Below are 585 nucleotides of genomic sequence, written 5' to 3' on the forward strand. Positions count from 1 at the left end.
AAGATAAAAGAGTGTGCACACGATACCGCATGACAGATAATAATGCTCACAACACACACACAATTGGCTCACTCATTTCGATATTCATGAGGACGACCTTCACACACTCGGAGTACGACCTCGGGAAGGCTTCACGCACGTAAGCAACATAATTGTTGTCTATCTCACTGTGCCGCTCCGGCTGGACGCCAACTCAAGGGCCGCGGAGTATCTGCTTTCTAACCGCGACCATGTACGACCAGACCTTCGATTCAAGACGACCTGGCAGACGTTACGAGTGGTCGCCAAGCTCAGCCATTTCAAAAATCTTAAAATATATTCAACGAAAAAAAGAAAAGAAGACATAGCATCGACACGACCTCCAGCTAAGCCTATGACTACGTAACGACTATACGGGCTGCCACCCCCCCCCCCCCTCCGAGGGAAAAGGGACGGACAGGCCACGGCCGCTGTTCTTCGTCGTACCTCAGGACGTTCCTCTCTCCTCAAGACAACCCAGAGATGCTTCGGGGCCTCAGACTACAGGATACCTTACCTATCCCTGCCCCCTGTCCTAAACTTGCCTTCTATCCCTCCCTTTGTTCA

General features: G+C 51.3%; 1 protein-coding gene across 1 annotated transcript in view; it reads right to left on the reverse strand.

Moving 5' to 3' along the window:
* Positions 1–585, reverse strand: part of LOC119591335 — a 28,847-nt gene that overhangs the window by 8,353 nt on the left and 19,909 nt on the right. The window lies entirely within an intron of this gene.

This window comes from Penaeus monodon, chromosome 28 (genome assembly GCF_015228065.2).
Source record: "Penaeus monodon isolate SGIC_2016 chromosome 28, NSTDA_Pmon_1, whole genome shotgun sequence".
NCBI lineage: Eukaryota > Metazoa > Arthropoda > Malacostraca > Decapoda > Penaeidae > Penaeus > Penaeus monodon.